Genomic DNA, 17,778 nt, shown 5'->3' on the forward strand with positions numbered 1-17,778 from the left:
ATTAGTATATGTGAGGGGGCAAACTCCTCAAGATGGGCGGTGACCATGGTGGCCATTTAGAAGTCGGCCATCTTGGATGCAACTTTTGTTTCTTCAATAGGAAGAGGGCCATGTGACACATCAAACTTGTTGGTAATGTCACAAGAAAAACAATGGTGTGCTTGGTTTCAACGTAACTTTATTCTTTCATGAGTTATTTACAAGTTTCTGACCACTTATAAAATGTGTCCAATGTGCTGCCCATTGTGTTGGATTGTCAATGCAACCCTCTTCTCCCACTCTTCACACACTGATAGCAACACCGCAGGAGAAATGCCAGCACAGGCATCCAGTATCCGTAGCTCCAGGTGCTGCACATCTCGTATCTTCACACCGTAGACAATTGCCTTCAGATGACCCCAAAGATAAAAGTCTAAGGGGGTCAGATCGGGAGACCTTGGGGCCATTCAACTGGCCCACGATGACCAATCCACTTTCCAGGAAACTGTTCATCTAGGAATGCTCGGACCTGGCACCCATAATGTGGTGGTGCACCATCTTGCTGTAAAAACTCAGGGAACGTGCCAGCTTCAGTGCATAAAGAGGGAAACACATCATCATGTATGTCTGTGAAGGTTCTCAGTCATCCAGGTCATCGTAGTCAAAGGAGCTTGCAAAGCCATCATCATGTAGCAATTTCAAATATCCAGTGGCCTTGAGGTTTCCATTGATGAAGAATGGACCCACTATCGTTGTACCCCATATACCACACCAAACCATCACTTTTGTTGTTCCAACAGTCTTGGAGGGATCCATCCAATGTGGGAACTGAGGGTCCTGTTCCAATTTTTGTTTTGCCCATTCTGCAAATTCTGTGCGCCGATCTGTGTCATCCTCGTTGAGATGCTGCAGTAGCTGGAGTTTGTAAGGGTGCCATTTGTGAGTAGCTAATATCCGCCAAAGGGATGTTCGACTAATGCCACTCTCCAGTGACATGTGGCGAGTGCTACGCTGTGGGCTCTTGCTGAATGAAGCTAGGACAGCCACTGATGTTTCTTCATTAGTGACAGTTTTCTTGCGTCCACATTTTGGCAAATCCAACACTGAACCAGTTTCACGAAACTTAGCAAGCAGTTTGCTAACTGTAGCATGGGAGATGGGTGGTCTCGTAGGGTGTCTTGCATTGAAATCTGCTGCAATGACCCGGTTACTGCGTTCACCAGATATCAACACAATTTCGATCCGCTCCTCACTTGTTAACCTCTCCGACATGTCAATGGCTGTGAACAAAGAGAAACTTGTAAATAACTCATGAAAGAATAAAGTTACGTTGAAACCAAGCACACCATTGTTTTTCTTGTGACATTACCAATAAGTGTGATGTGTCACATGGCCCTCTTCCTATTGAAGAAACAAAAGTTGTATCCAAGATGGCCGACTTCTAAATGGCCACCATGGTCACCACCCATCTTGAGGAGTTTGCCCCCTCACATATACTAATGTGCCACAAACAGGATTTTAATATCACCAACCATTCCCATGTTATTACGGTGTATCCATATAAATAGCCCACCCTGTAGTTTCTGCGGTCAGGGGAATCTACACAGACCCCAGATGTAGTGTAACAGTTATCCAAATGTTGTGTATCCTGTTTGCAAGCACTGAAAATATACTAAATCAAATTAAATGAAAGCTTGCTCCATGCTAGCTGCATGTTCACCATAGACAAGACTGGGCATACTCCAGTTTGTGGGACAACCAACAGCACGCACAGCATTTAGAAAACTGCTCACTTCTTGCTGGACCTACATCTTCCACCGTTTATACACAATGACAGTGACTGACAATGACTGACTAGTTACAGTAAACTGTCAGTGCAATAGCTGCTGCTGTTATTTGGAGTATTGAACACTTACCTTGTAGCTCTGGATACTCTCCTGAGCTGAAGGTTACTTTTGAGGTACTATGGCAGCTTGGTCTTGGGCCGCGTCCCACTTTACTACTTTGCTATGAGACAATTTAGTAATTTTCCTGTTGTAGCTTTTCTTGCTCGAGAGCAGCAGGTTTTCTCAGTGCTGTGTTGTATTACAGTTCAAAAAAAGAGTGTCACATGCTTACAGTGTTAAGTGTAAGTCCAGTTTTGTAATTCTGCAATACTGAGAAAATACAGATAACTGGTTAAAGACACGTGTTTTTGTTCATTGCCTTGCTGTTTTTAAAGTGTTTAGAATTAATATCTCAGAGATATTTATTTAAACCAAATGATGTACAAAATGTATTTATCATCTGCAGATGTGAGCCTGTAGACCAACTGATATTTATCTGTAATTTGAGATTAGCAAGACAAATACATATATATAATAATTATTAAAATGAAGTCATTATATTGGTTTAACATAAGATAACTAAATACACTGAACATAAAAAGGTTAAACATAAACAAACATTTTGTGTTATATTTACATGCGATAACTGTAAATGACTGGAAAACATAATAAATATATAAAAATCATGTTCATTTAGCATGTAAAAGAGTTGTGCAGCTATAAATCAGAACATTAATGTTGACTAACCAAAACTTATTGTGTGCAACTGATGTACATATTAATTTTTCTTGTTAATCCAACAGTTTACTTTTTTAAGTGTATAGCTTTCATTTTCTGAGTGAATCAAATATGTTCTAGTTGTTCATCGTTGTTATGTACATGCACACCAAAATATTATGGATACTTGTAGCTGATAACTAGGTGTGAATACTGTCTTTTTGTTTGATGTGACCTTAACTTCTGTGATGAATTTAGGCTACATTTTGTAGATGTTACAAGTTAGGTAAAGGCAGACTGACTTTGTACTCAGTGTTTAGCCATATAGTCATTGTTTGTGTGACTTTTCACTTGCAGTTGATCAGCTGTGTTACCTTCAGTATTGTTTTGCACTGAATAATTTGAATTGATTATTTTATACAATATTTTTATTTGAGATTATCTGTTACTAATTTTAAGTAATTAATACTGTCTAAGTCTAAATATTACTCATATACAATATTATCAGTCACATGCTTCTGTGTTTTGTAGTTCTTTGTGTGCCTAATGTCCAGTGTAACACATGTTCATTGTAATTACAAAGTAGCTCTAACAATACAAAGAGCTTTAATATATAAATGTCCCAACGAAGGACACAAGGTGCCCCTCAAACAAATTAACAACTATTTTCTCTTCTTAGAGGATGTGCAGATATTAATTTATTGAAAAGTTTCAAAAGAAGAGAAGCTGTGCTTTACAGGGATCTTTGGTGTATTATGGTAGCACACAGTGTTCACAAGCTACTGCTGTCTGAAAAAAGAAAAGTCAACACAGCCTAGGTTTTACCATGTGCGCTTCATACTAACGTAACTCCTCGACCATTTGGACTAGAGAGACACTTCAAACGGTTACTGAAAGACGAGAAGACAAGCTTTACGAAACTTTATGGTGCATCATTAGAAAGCGCATGCAATAACAGTGCAATCACAAGTAAGAATTGATGACGCACGGAGCAGAGAGGCGGGTGTGGAGAAGTGGCAACGCACCAAAAAACTGATTTATAAAACTGAGTAGGCTCAAAAACGTTTTTGTACATATTTAGTATAGTTCACATTTAAAGTTGATGTTGTGTTGCATTTTGTTCCTGTTTCCACTTAACTATAAATCTGAAAAAACAGAGTCTGTTTGTTGTTGTTTTTCGAATTTAAACTGTGTTTCCATCATAACAATACAATAATATAAAATGAGGCCAGATATTGAAAGCTGAGTTTATTCTGAAAAAAGGGGACAAACGCATTCGTTTATAATATGATTTCTGGTCTTTTTCCAGCCAAAATTACCATATAAGTCCAGGTGGCTTAAATGATGCTTGGTCGATAAAGGATTGTACAACTATTGCAGTGTATACTTGTGCTTTTAGACAGATGTACAGAGAGATGTACAGGCATGAATGATTTCTTGTTTCATCTAGCCAGCATAAGTGGGAGGGCGAGCTGGAGTGGGACAAAAAATTGGCCCGGGCACTTTGACTCAAGACCAGCCCACCAGGTATTATCAGAAAAGCCATAAACCAACGCTGTTGCAACAGTGATGTACACTGCCTTGTTGGTATATAAGTATGATTTCTATACATTTTACATCAGATGACCACTTTGGTTGTAAGATTCAGATAATTATTTACCAAAAGCTAGACATTTTAAACCACCAACTCTCTCCAGCCATGTTGATGAATTACCTTTATTGGGTGAAAATGTTCATTTCCAGTGAAATGACACAGTCAGACTATGCTTACAGGATGTGATGTTATAACACTAATGTGTAATTTATTTGTTCAAGACGTATTTCTTTGTTATGGTAAAGAACATTAAAATCATGATGAACAACAGGAGTGGCGATTTCTCTAAACTTGTGTATATAATTTGGCATTTCTTATTGTAGGTCAAAAATAAATACATAATATAATTTTATTTAGTTTAAAGGTTTATTTGCAAGACACAAAAACAGGCAAAATTAAAAGTTACAAATGTGCTGTGCATGAAACGAATTCAAACGGGGCGACGGAGCCAGGTGCAGATGTGTGTCACAAGTTAATCTGGCTGTAGGCTACTCAGCCACAGGTGGTGGTAATTGACTCGACTCCATTTGAGTGCACACAAAGTAAACTGCACACTTTAGCTGTGAAGTGAAAACACTGAAATCGCAGTAATAACACGCACGAGGGGAATAATAACGAAGACTAGATTCTCCTGATCGTTACTCTTGCTGTCCTGTGAACAGCATCGGCGTGGTGTTAATTGTTTGCTGTTCTCACAATCGCCTCCTGCCTGGGAATATCACCAGGTAAACCTCCGACATTTTTAAACATTTTGTTGTTCAACAGCAACAAGACTGTCGGACTGTGTTTGAGGAAACCTCACAAATGTCACAGATGAAATATCTGTTTGCGTGTGCAGAGCGAGTTTAGATATTTGCATCTGTCATTCCTTTGAGCTACTCCTTTAACATTTTTTCTTTTGTTTTGTTTTTTTAATTATCATTTCTGTGTCAGATAATGGAGTCAAATCTGGCGCCTGTGTAGAGCACTCAAAACCCATGAAGGCTTCCAGGGCTCACGATGCACTCCACAAGGAACTGCTCCTGGCACATAAGAAGTAGGTACCATATGAAAACCAAATATTTTCTAACATTTGAATGAAGTCTAATGCGGTCTGTTCATCATTTTTTATCACACACAAATGTGACTTGTAGTCTAAATTACTGCGAGTGGTCAGTAAGACTAGAAAAGTGCTACACCACACTATAGGTGGGAGTACATTACATTGCAAGTCTTCACCTGTTCTTCAAGGGTCACCTGAGGGCGAGTCTGTTTTTACAGGCAACTTCTTTCAACATGTTGCACATATCTTTACAATCATCTGTTCGGGACATTTTTCCACTGATATCTACCATTACCCATGTGATAGTTCATGATTTCTTTGTTAAATAAACTAAATGAGCAAGCTAAGCTTTGTCTGTACAGTCTCTGTTCTTTGTTGTCAATTTTGAGCCAACTTTGTAACACATGTGGGCTCGTTCATAGCTTTGAATGCTTTTTGGAAGCACCAAGTAAAAGTTAATTCTCCAGAGAGAGGGGTTTTGTATGTTGTCAACACATGTAAGTTAGTTCTAGCTTTTTATTTTAGATTCTCGACTTAGTGAGTCCCACTATTGTTGATTTAAATGGGGGGACCGTTTTTCCAGCAGGTTTCAGAGATTGTGTTCTGGGTAACTGTACGTGTTTGTTGTCTTAGTTTGTCTTAGTGTTGTCTTAGTAAGGGTTTATTGCTGGTTAAAGGTGGTCACAAGAAAATGCCAGCTGTAGAACCCTGGTCTTCTGAGCAGGAAGCTAATGAAGTTCACATTTGCATTGATTTTTGTTAGCTTTTGTTATTTTTATCTGTTGTCACATAAACCCCAGTGATCCTGTTTTATTTGCAGCCATACAAGGTTATCTTGGTTTCGTCAAGCTAAAAAATGTTTTCCAGAACAGAGCAGGCTCTTTTAGATTGGTGTCCATAGATGGACAGTGATACATCTGTCTCAATAGTGTTCTTGACCTGGCAAGTTGTTGTGATGAAGTTTGTCTTAACCAAGAAAGAATTCATCCACCTTTTGTCTTGTGTAGTCTTTTGACAGTTTAAGGGGTTAGTAGGCCACTGCAATAATTCTAGTGTCAGATTTTTCATTTGAAAAATTTTCTGACACTCCGCGGGCACCTTCGTTCTATTTAGCGTCTTAGAGCACTGGATTTCGGTTGAAACCCACAGCGGGTAAGGAGCTTTCTTGTCTTGACCAAGGACCAAGATGGCGGCGCGTGAACACGAGGCTCAGTGTCTCTCCAGAATCTGCTATTTAGCGTTTTTTTAATCTACTTTTAACCGGATTATTCATCCAGAATTGCTGTGCGTTGCTGACCTACAGCAGACAAGAGCTTCTGGACATCTGGACTCATAACTCCAACAGTTTTATCGCCGATCTCCGACTCATCCCAGAGATCTCCAGAACACCAGAGGCTGCCCACTCTCCCCGGCCGGGCGGAAGTGCACGCAGACCGCGCCGAGAACGTAAACAAAGGCGAGGTAGGCGCGGAGGGCTATGGGCTAAGGGCTAAGCTAAAGCTAACAACAGTATTTTCCTCGCCAATGTCCGTTCTCTGGCAAACAAAATGGATGAGATATGGCTCTCCATCACTAACAACAGACGGATTATGGACTCAAATGTCATGTTTTTCACCGAAACATGGTTGAACAACAGCTGCCCGGACAATGCTATCGAGTTAGCAGGACGCCACACACACCGAGCCGACAGGCTAGCAGATGACTCCGGCAAGACCAGAGGTGGAGGTTTGTGCATTTATATTAACAATGCTTGGTGCATGAACTCCACTACTATTGAGAGTCACTGCTCACCTAATGCGGAGTCTCCTGCCACACCAGAGGAGACAAGACTTTAGACCGTGTTTATTCCAACCTGGCTGGAGCCTACAAAGCAACACCCCTCCCCCACATTGGACAATCGGACCATGTCTCCCTGTTCCTCACACCTCGGTATTCACCACTCATCTAACGTGTGAAACCTGCTGTGAGGACAATTAAAGTGTGGCCAGAGGGGACAGACGCAGTGCTCCAGGACAGATTTAAAAACACAGACTGGAATACGTTCACTCACACAGACCTGGACCAGTACGCCTCATCTGTACTGGAGTACATCTCCAAAACCACAGACAGTGTCACCACCCAGAAACGTATCACCATGTACCCCAACCGGAAGCCTTGGATGAACCGGGATGTTCGTCTCCTCCTGAAGGCCCGCAACACCGCCTTTAGGTCAGGAGATGCACACGCCTACAGTACAGCCAGGGCTAATCTAAAGAAGGGCATCAAAAAAGCCAAACACCATTACAAAAAGAAGGTAGAAGAACACTTCTCCAACTCCAACCCCCGACGCATGTGGCAAGGACTCCAGACCATTACAGACTACAGGACCACCAAACCCTCCCCCGCATCCTCCGATGTCTCCTTCCTCAACAAGCTCAACAACTTTTATGCTCGTTTTGAGCGAGGGAACCCCACAACCACAACCAAAGCAGACGTGACGCCAGACCACCAACCTCTGACTCTCTCCCCCACCGATGTAGGAGCGGTGCTGAGCAGGATCAATGTCCAAAAGGCGGCAGGTCCTGATGGCATCCCCAGGTGTGTTCTCAGAGCGTGTTCTGGGGAGCTTGCAGGAGTGCTCACAGACATATTCAACCTGTCCTTGGCCCACGCTGTGGTACCGGCCTGCTTCAAATCCACCTCCATCGTCCCGATACCCAAAAACTCCAACCCATCTTGCCTCAATGATTACCGCCCAGTAGCACTCACCCCCATCATCACTAAGTGATGAAGCACACTTCAAATCCTGTCTCCCCCCCACCCTGAACCCCCACCAATTCGCATACCGCCAGAACAGGAGCACAGAGGATGCAGTCTCCATCGCACTGCACTCTGTCCTCTCACACCTGGACAACAACAACGCCTACGCCAGAATGCTGTTTATAGACTTCAGTTCAGCATTCAATACAATCCACCCCTCACAACTCATCAGGAAACTGACAGACCTGGGCATCAGTTCCCTCATCTGCAAATGGTCACTGGACTTCCTGACCAACCACCCCCAACATGTCCGGCTGGATAACCACTGCTCATCTACAATCACAATGAACATCGGTGTACCACAAGGCTGTGTGATGAGCCCTTTCCTCTACTCCCTCTTCACCCATGACTGCAGGCCTGCCGATGGTTCCAACACCATCATTAAGTTTGCAGATGACACCACAGTGATTGGCCTCATCAGTGACAACGATGAGGCCGCCTACAGGGAGGAGGTGGATCGTCTGGCTGAGTGGTGCGACAGAAACAACCTGCTGCTTAACACCGAGAAGACCAAGGAGCTCATTGTGGACTACAGGAGGAATGCTGACCCACATCCACCCATCCACATTAAGGGGACGGCTGTGGAGCGTGTGAGCAGCTTCAAGTTCCTGGGAGTCCACATCTCCGAGGATCTCATCTGGACGACCAACTGCTCCAAGCTGGTCAAGAAGGCTCACCAGTGCCTCTTCTTCTTGAGGACTCTGAGGAAGAACCACCTGTCCTCAGACATCCTGGTGAACTTCTATCATTGCACCATCGAGAGCATCCTGACCAAATGTATAACAGTCTGGTACGGGAACTGCTCTGCCTCGGACCGGAAGGCGTTGCAGAGGGTCGTGAAAACTGCCTAGCGCATCGCCGGAGCACCACTTCCTGCCATAAAAGACATCTACAGGAAGCAGTGTCTGAAAAGGGCTGGGAAAATCATCAAAGACCCCAGTCACCCACATGGACTCTTCACCCTCCTGCCCTCTGGGAGGCGCCACAGGAGCCTCCGGACTAAGACCACCAGGTACCGGAACAGCTTCTTCCCCACAGCTGTCAGACTCCTGAACTCTGCCTCCTGACATCTGACCCACGTTAACACATGGACTGAACATACACACACCCACAATGGACAACTGTACCCTCAAACACAATAATAACATGGACTGAACCACCATTCACAACCACTAGCACTTTATATAGCCTCTGTAGGAATTATATCTCACTTATCTTAACTGCACTACTGTATAGCTCTGTGTAAATAATCATTCTGTACATATGATAATTTTTAATCCTACAACTGTTTATAACCTGCATAGTTCCCATTTCTGTATAGCTGTATATCTCATATTTCTGTATATTTTTTTATTTCATATTCTGTATAGTTTTTCATAGTTATATCCTGTTCATAGCCTGTACAGCTTGTACTCACTACAGCCTGGACATACTGTACTTAAAGTTATAGCATATTCATAACATACCTTCATACTGTGTATTATAACATACCATAATAGACATATTTCTGTAATATACTTACATATCTACATTATTGCTAATATATATTATAATATATCTATATCATGGCTAAAGCACTTCTGGATGGATGCAAACTGCATTTCGTTGCCTTGTACCTGTGACATGTGCAATGACAATAAAGTTGAATTCTATTCTACTTTAATTCTATTGATGTCAGTGGCTTTTATTTCCTCCTTTCACCAGCTTATTGTCCTTATTGTCCTGTGTTGACTGCTGGGATCTTGTTCCAGAGGTGTGGACTTGAGTCATATGACTGAAAAGAAAAAAGTCTTGTGACTTGTCTTGGACTTTTACACCGATGGCTTGCAACTTGAACTGAACTTGAAACTGTTTACTTGAAAAGCCTTTAGATTTGGAGTAAAATAAAGATAATAAAGTTTATGTCATGGTCTGCGACCCAGTGAGTTGAATTGTTTATTATTTACTTGCCACATTATTGCTGTCGGTGTTTTGGTTTTCTTCCCTTTGCCCCTCATGTTTCTCTGTGCTCCCTCTGTTCTGTGTCTTGCTATCCCTGCCTGTGTGTTCCCTTGTTTCCAGTGTAGTCAGGTCACTGTGTAAAGCCCGTCTCTCTGAGTCTGTGTCTTTGCATGTGTGTTGAGTTTCCTATTTTATCCTGTTGAAGATGGTGGACATCTTGTAACCTTTTGAAGAAACAACATATTTGACACAAGGTAAGAACAAAGTCGCAATTAGTGCTGTCCATCCATACTGTTCCTCAATCACCACCTTAAAAAACTTAAGCCTCAAGTCAATTTCCTGAATGGCCTGGTAAGGAGTTTCCAAGCATCTTTGAACAAAAGATTTCTTGGAATCATTATCAGTGTGCGAATGGCTAGAGCAGCCTCCTCAGATCCAGTGTACCTCAAAGCAGCTGCTTTGGATCCAAAACAATGACGTGGTCCCACCTCTGTCTTGTTCTTCCCACTCAGCTGACATCTCAGGATTTGCCTTACTGTCTGTAGATATTTTGTGGTTGCTGCTTTCCTAGTGGCAGCTTCACGGTTCCCATTTGGCTGTGGGGACACAGGTCTTAAGGAGACAGGACTCACCCCATCTGGTCCAGTAGACTTGCCTGAGTGGAGTCTTCTCATTTGTCTCTGAACCTGGTCTTGAGTGAAAAAGATAGGTGGGGTGATAGAGGGGCGTCAGGACTTTTACAGGAGGCAACGGTGCAATGTGGAGAGGGAGGGAGAGAGAGTGGTATGGCTGTGGATGTAGCTGACTACAGGTAAGGCTGTTGGGGGGTGAGCATTCACTGCAGTGTCGAATCTGTTGAAAAACACATTCAATTCATTAACTCTGTCCTGGATGACTCAGCCCCAGCCTCTGCTGCTGAATTGCTGCATCTGTTGTTTTCTTTAGCCAGTAGATGTGGATCATCGCAGGGGCTGATACTGTCAATCTCCCCCTGCTTGGGACACCTACTTGAATATCTGCCACTGCGATGGATACTCAATCCTGTTTATGGAGGTTACTGTAGTCTGCTTTTAGCTCCACTAGCCACTAAGCACTGGTGCAATATGTTGTGTCATTCTGCCATATGCTCTTCTGATATTGCTCGGTCTCAGTTGGGCTGTATACACTGATAGTATACCTTGGATGTCTCAGTGGAGAGTAGCTGGCAGCGCTTCAGGACTACTTCGTGCGCACAGACGGGAGCATGTTTAAAGAAGCAGCCACACGAAACGGCCTCCTGGACCTGGACAAGTTCACTGAATTTGTGACCTGCTACATCAGTAAGTGCACAGAGGATGTAACGGTCTCCAAAAACACACCACGAGAACCAACGAGAAGCCCTGGTTCACTGCAGCAGTACGTGCATGTCTGAGAGAGAGAGATGCTGCTTTCCGGTCTGGAGATAAACCGGCTCTCAGAACAGCCAGAGCCCACCTCTCTCGCGCCATCCGACATGCAAAGCGTGTGCATGCACAAAAGATCCAGAGCCACGTCCACAACACAAAAGACTCACGCAGTTTATGGCAGGGCATTCAGGCCATCACACAGTACAAGCCTGGACCAAGCAGCTGCATCAGTAAGGCCTCCTGGATTGTGCTTGACCCCTCACACTCCTCACATGGACTCTTTTCTCTCCTTCCATTTGGCAGACGCTACCGCAGCATCGGGGCCTGATCCTCCAGACTACGGAATAGCTTTTTCCCACAAGCCATCAGACTCCTGAACTCACTACCAGGCCCCCATCTCCCCCCACAACACACCCCCACACAAACTGTTAACAGACTCTTTTGCACTTTACACACCACTCCCTCTGTAAGATGGTAAATGGTAAATGGCCTGTATTTGTATAGCGCTTTTACTAGTCCCTAAGGACCCCAAAGCGCTTCACACTACATCCACCCATTCACACACTGGTGATGGCAGCTACATTGTAGCCACAGCCACCCTGGGGCGCACTGACAGAGGCGGAGCTGCCGGACACTGGCACCACCGCCACATGCTGCTTTATAGACAAATGTTTTACTCCAGGTTTACAAGCTGGTGACTTTAAACCACTCCAAACTCTAAATTGTAACTTCTCTTGATCCCCTAAGACTTAAGTGTATATTTGTTTTTCGTACTCCTTTTTATATCTATTTATTAGCCCTTTTCCACTGATGTAACCGGAGCCCTGTCGTCTTGCTTCTCTGTATGCTGCACTGGATATAGCAGAGATGACAGGATGAAGTTTACTCTGACTTTGACTTTCCTGAATTCTGTCTCCATTGTATACCTCTTCATGATCCTAGCCAGGGATATGAGTCTTTACTTGGCAGTGCTCTACAGCTCCAATAGCTAGCTTTGGAATTTCTCCCCATGTTGCCTTGATCTTGGCATCGCATATCCGTCTCCATGGAGGGTCCTCCTCATTGTGGGTCCTTGTAACCAAGCATTCCAGTGGTTTTAGATAAGTTATTTGGTTGCAGTGATGGTTGTAGTAGAGATTGTCTGTGCTGCATATACATCTGTAGTTGGTACTGATAGGTTTGTAACTTGAACCCATCCGCTGGAACGTTGAAGACAATATAATTACACAGCAAAGATAGACACAAGGCACCAAAGTTCTCTGGTTTACTCATGCATGAGGGAGACCTGCCTAGAGCCAAGTGTCGTCCCACCACTTGACCTCCACCAGACTCTCAGCCAGGCTCCCCATAGCACTCCTTTTATTGTGGTTACATGAATATGCATAGGGTCATTAACATATAGCATCTTACATAGGTATACATGTGAACAAAGAATACTGTGTGTGTGTGTGTGTGTGTGTGTGTGTGTGTGTGTGTGTGTGTGTGTGTGTGTGTGTGTGTGTGTGTGCGTGTGGTACTGCTGATCAAAGGGTCATACATCCTTGGTCAGGAAGAGGGTAGCCTCCCCCTCACCCTAGATAACACGGTGAGGAAGTCCTGCAGCTCATCTAAACAAAAAGCACTTAGACTAGAACAGATGTAACTACATTAATCCTACCATAAAACAATAAGAGAAGGTACGACCTCTCTCGTGCTCCCAGGATGTGGGTGTGCATTCTAGTGTGGAATACACACCAAGCCTTTGCAGCCTGTTAAAGATCACAGTCCTATCACTACACAATTGATTATACACCTCTAAGCATATATGAGTAAATATTTCTAAGCATAAATGACAATCAACAATACAAAACCTAACATTCCCCCCTTTTTGACCTTTATGCTTGAAAAGTTCCCAGTTATGAATACCTCATGTCTGACAGTTTCAATGCAAACATTTTTATACTCAGCATATGTCAAATCACCCTAAATTACTGTAAAAGTACAGTTTAACAAATGTATTAGCAGTTATCCCATTCATTGAGCTCATCTCATGGCAAACTGCATCTTACGAGCAACCAAAGAAATTGTTGATTTAATAGTGAAACTAAGAAAGTAACATTTTCAAAAACATCTCAGCTTGGTGATGCTTCCTCCAGGTGTGCAAATCACATGTCTCTGCAGAGTGGTTTGAGTTCTGCAGGGCGTCATAATGTCTCTTCTAGTTGTTTCGTTGTCCATAGGACCAGAGTCCAAATGTATGTAGAATAAACATTCAAACATACCAGTTAGTGTTGTTGTTTGTCAACATGGGTCTCAGCTATTTCCAAAGCTGCAGACCTCTCAGCACTCTAGTTTTATGGCCTCCACCAACCCCCATCACCTCATTCAAGCCTTCGTCCTGTGAGGGGGATATTTATGACTCCTTAATTGTCCACGCTCTGCAGAGAAACACCTCTGTGGAAAGGGTGCAGGGTTCAGTTGTCTTACTGCTGTTATGATCCCAGCAGCCTTCAGAGTGTCATCGTATGCACAGTATGGTGGCACAGCATTAGATGATGTTCATAGGAAACTGCTGTCATCACCACCATAGCTTCTGGTTCCTGTGCTTTCACAGAATCATGATGTCATCCTCGAACTCCTTCTGCGCTGTCGATGGAGCTTGGCACGCTCCCCTCATCCCTCGAGTTTTCATATCCCAACGCTGCTGAAGATTTAAGGCAGAGCACGTCGTACACCTTACTTGTCTTTCTCAGCGTCAATATTGAATCTTTCATTTTATTTAAAATCTTGCTGTGGGAAGTCTCCTCTTGATCTCCTGGAAGCTCAGTAGCACAGCTCTCTGTGTGATGTCTGCTGTGCTGAAGATGATCTCTGATCCTCCTCAAGCCTCTCTCCTGGCCTCAGCTCCCATCCTGTGGACGATCCTCTCAGGCACTCCTTCTCGTCATGCATAGTCCTGATTTTGGGCCTGCTGGATCTGTCTCTCTTAGGTGAGAGTTGTCATGTGTCCATCTCCTCTGCCTTCCTCCTGGTTCAGCTGTTTCCGGCACCAGCTGGGGTCCTATAAGGATGAGCGTCGTAGTCAAAGTAACCAAGAGGGTCCTGGTCGCACACAGGTCCGTCACGCCTCGCACTTGGTTGCCCTAGAGTTGATCAGAGGCTGGAGGTTGAAGTGCGAGCTTACCCTACGGGGGCTCAATCAGCACTCCCCCCTCACCACTGAAACAACCAAGTGTGAGATTTCTCTATTGTGCTGTCTTGAGGGTACCGGGGTTTCCTGGGACCTCGACCTCTTTGCAGTGGCTCTGATAAATCCAGGAGGGTCTCTCCGCTATTTTGCAGGCAGTTGAAATGGTCCTTGCTGTGGCTCCAAGGTCTGATCTCATGATGGGCCCCAACCAGCTTGACCTTTGACCTCAACCACTGCCTGGGCTCAGCTATGCCTGGAATGTTTCTCGCTTCTCACTGCTGCATCTGTATTTCAGAAAACTTCTATTTGGAGAGCATGTCAACAATCATCAAACAACATTCTTTAGTTCAGTGAACTTCACTTATAGGCCATCAAAGCCTCATCTGAACATGGATGTACCACTTGCATAGGTTTAATACTTGTAAATAAACGGCTAATCACACAAATCACTGCAACAATAATAAAAAAAACATTGTTTAATGTTAATCCTTGGACCCCTCCTCTTGACGCATGGACACACCCATGCGTCAACCCACCAAACCTGGATTCCTGTCTTAAAGAAAAAGATTAGCTAGATCATATCCCAGGCAACATCAGGGCATCTCCTCCCCTGGAGCAGCACCACCCTGGACCTATAATCCTGCAAAATGTTAGTGTGTTTTGCATAACACCTGGCTCTGCCAGGAGCCTGCATACACACCATCATGGCCTGGAAAGCTAAATCTGGAAGTGAAATCAAACTTCACACCTATAAACAATTATATCATAAAAACAATAAGCATTCAACATCAGCAAGACAAGTGTCATGTGCAGGTTTTCTCAAATCAGGAAACTACAAGTATTTCCCTAATTTGCCTCAGACATGGATCATCCCATGTGCTCAATTAACATTAATGTAATCGGTGACTTCCCTTAAGCAAAGTCACTCCACTCATATATCACTATGGGCTCAAAAGTGGCCAGCAAATGAGCCCATATTAACTATTCCATAAACACTGCATCTCTTATATATTTTTGTCATGTCACTTGTCTGCTTCAGCCGAATCTTGTACATGCAGTCTCAGAAAAACAAACATTAGCAATACACATCGACTGTGGTCAGACGCAGGTCAGCAGGTTCCAGAGGTGCCATAAAAAGGCCATAAAGTCAACCATCCATAGCCGTGGAAAAAATGTTATTCATATCATCAAAGTAACCGTCACATTGTCCCAAAAACACAGTGTAACAGCATCACCACTCATAACCTGTAAACACAGTTTCCTCACACATAAACCCAGAAAACCTGTAGTAGGAAAAAACATCAACCAGTTATCCTGGTATAAGCCACATCATCAATTCACATGAAGAACTGGCATGCTGTAAGAAAAGAAAATGCCAATATCAGCGCTTGCGCAGGCGTATGCATACTTTGTCACAGTTGTGAGCAACACAAGCCTATGAATAACACACACATGGTAAATTCACAGACAGAGAATTTGAACTAAAAAGGTTAAATTTTCAAAGTTCACAAACATAAAAATGGCATTTAAAGGGTTAAATCATCACGCAACCTCGGATGTTGCTGTCATCTTTCTGCTCCTGTAACAAAAAACACATAAATTCATCCACCCTTTTGTCCTGTCTAGGTGGAGGTTAACCTTGAGTCGTGGTCAAGTCCTGTCAGCTTTTACCAGTCAGTCAGTTTGTTTTTTTATTTCCATTCATTCATTCATTCATTCATTCTTTCTTTGCTGATAGTGGAACCTATCGTCGCATTTAGTTTCCACTCTCAGCAAAATGACGTCATCTCAAAAAGAAAAAGAACTTTAGATGGGATTACATCGCTGTATCCTTTTTAGGCCGGGACTTTTATTTAATATTGTCCCAATAAGTGGCTTTCTCCAGAACCCATTTTAATGTGGAGAACTCACTTGTAACGGTTTTCTCGACACGTCGTATAGCACTTTTAATTTCTGACGTGCAGATCTGCTTAAAGAAAAAAATAAACAAACAAAATCAGTGCCTGTTCAAAAAATAAAAATAACAAATAACAAAGATTATCAAACCAAACTTTCAGTGCACTGTGAAAGTATCAAAATAAAAAGGCCTTGTTAAGTCATGACACAAACTCCTCATCAACTTCACAACAGGAGAAGAATCATCAGCTAGATTCACTCCAAACCAACCATCAACTGCACAACACACCACATAACCCTAATGTCTTATTAGCTATGAGTTTAATCACCAGGTCTGTGCTCTTCACTCATTTAGGCCACAGATCTATTTTATTCAATTTTCCTTTTTTCCCTTCATCATAAAACATGTGACATGCTGTCATGCACTTCACAAAAGAAGTTTGTTCTGACGTATTCAGAGTTGTGTATCTAAATACAGGATTCACTCGCACATCAAAACAGGAAACTCAGTGTTTTAGAGTCTCCACTCAACACACAACAACTCCAACACATCCCATTCACTCGTGCTAGAATTCAGTCACCTTACATTAATCTAAAACCGATCAACTAATTTGCATATCAGCTATTAACCCACTAAGTTGACAGGACAACAGGAAAGCATGTTCAAAATAGTATCACAAAAGACAATTTCCCTCATACAGTAAATTACTTGCTGCATCAATCAAGCAGGAAGCTTCTCCCAATTTACTATATTAACAACTAAATTTATTGTCTGATCACTGGTTGGTCAAACCAGAATCTTTTTCCCCACAAAAGTTAAACTGTTGTCCTGCAACCTGGAGAGTCAATTTTTTGCATTGGATAAATTCAGTATTTGATAACAAGTGTCTGCTAAATTGACACTATTTTAACACTGATGAAAGATAACAAGCTAATTTTCATTGCATGTGTGTTTGTGTTATTAGGCAGGTTTAATGCATGTCTGTGGAGCTGCATATCCAACAGAGCATGTTCTTAAAGCTGCCTTTCCTACACATTTCTCTGCTATTTGATCATTTCTTAACTACTGTGCTATGAGTCCACTGGTTTTTGCATCACACTAAGTGACTTGGACAAGATGATAAACAGACTCACATGCTGAAGATGTTGTCTAATCTTCATAAGCTCTCTTGTGTTTGGAATTGTTAGTAGGGTTAATGCATGTTCTGCTTGTTTGTGTGATTTTGTATGTTTCTATTTTCGCAGTGTTTCAGACCCCTTCACAATTTTCCAACTTAAGCAGTCAGTTTTCTTTTCCCCAGGTTTGCTAACCCAAATTTTGATTTCCCACATTAAATAATTCCTATGTGTTCTCACCTAGTCTTCTCACTCTGTTGTCCTCTCCCACTTCAACAGTCCAACAGCCGGCAGTTCTCCTTCAGCTTTGTCCT

This window comes from Diplotaxodon limnothrissa, linkage group LG3 (genome assembly GCF_057381915.1).
Source record: "Diplotaxodon limnothrissa isolate DT_005_m linkage group LG3, D_limnothrissa_male_GT1.1, whole genome shotgun sequence".
NCBI classification, from domain to species: domain Eukaryota; kingdom Metazoa; phylum Chordata; class Actinopteri; order Cichliformes; family Cichlidae; genus Diplotaxodon; species Diplotaxodon limnothrissa.